Genomic DNA, 1,282 nt, shown 5'->3' with positions numbered 1-1,282 from the left:
TGCTGAATAAACAACAAGTCCCAGAAACCAAGGTTTTGGAAGAATTAGCAAGCCCCAGCGTAAGATAAACCTCTATGGAAGTGTCAGAGGACATGGCAAGGTAAACCTAACACTTCAACTGCAGAACCGTGTCAGTTCAGGGGGACCACTTTCAAATGAGGAATAAAAGGCTGTCCGATCTTGTAAGAAGGGAGTCAGTGGCGGTTGCCTGCTCCGTTTTGAACATGTTCTCGTTCCTCAAACACGGAGCATTCCTGTTGCTCTCTCTCTCCCTTGAGAAAGTCCTGGAGCCATCTGCCCATCAGCTGCCTCTCGTGTGGATTCATTTTCAGGCCAACTGTTATGAATTGCCTGACATTCTGTACAAAGCATCAGGAACGTATACGCTTTTGGACTGTTTTCAGTGTGATGGTGGAGGTGGTGGAGATCTGTTTCCTTGGAAGGGGTGATAATTAAAGCTTCCTATGGCCAACAGTGTGGACTTACAAAAAACTGACTGGAGCATCACATGTTACTCAAGATCAGGGTCCTTGCTTTGTGTTAGAGACGGAGCCCAGGCCCTCAGCCTTGTAGAACATACTGTTCAAATCAACCAAGTTCCTGGGCTACAAAGCAGACCTCTGAAGAAGGTGCCTGTCATTTTACATCACTCTCTCTCTCTTTTTTTTTGCACCTTAAAAATATTAATAAATGTTCCACTTATAGGGGATACTGTCTCTCTGACGTTTTGAGCATCATCATGTCTCATCTTCCTACTGAAGGACTTAGCCAGCATCCCTGAGGTGTGGCTGCTTGGTTTTCTACACTTAGCTTGTTACCAGATTCGAAACTTTGAAGGCTGATAGGAAGAATATTTTTCATTTTGTTTAGAAACCTAAGGCAATCATGGTGCTTTTCTAGGGATCCATTAGGGAAATATATTCAGGGAGTTTGCCCCCTGAAGAGCCAAGGACCATAACTAGCTCAGCTGACACTATTTCTTCATCCGTAGCATATGAAATTATGCTACTATTGTAAAGCTGACCAGCTTGCGCTCTGGCAAAAACACAGTGACCTGAAAAGCATTTTAAGGACTTATTTACAATTTTAAGTCAATGGCAAGAGGTGCATCTCTTGCATCTCCAGGACCTTGATGCGGGGCTAGAGGTTTGCCCATCAGATTTCCTGAAATTATTATCACATTAAAAAAACATCTCCTCAAATAAACTCCTGAATCTTATATGACTTCTTATTCTTAGGAGGAAGTACACTGTTGCCTAGACATTGTGGCAGAATCAGATCA

The sequence above is a fragment of the Lipotes vexillifer genome, unplaced genomic scaffold, assembly GCF_000442215.2.
Source record: "Lipotes vexillifer unplaced genomic scaffold, Lipotes_vexillifer_v1.1 scaffold99, whole genome shotgun sequence".
Classification (NCBI taxonomy): domain Eukaryota; kingdom Metazoa; phylum Chordata; class Mammalia; order Artiodactyla; family Lipotidae; genus Lipotes; species Lipotes vexillifer.
Note: the sequence above shows the minus strand (reverse complement) of the source record.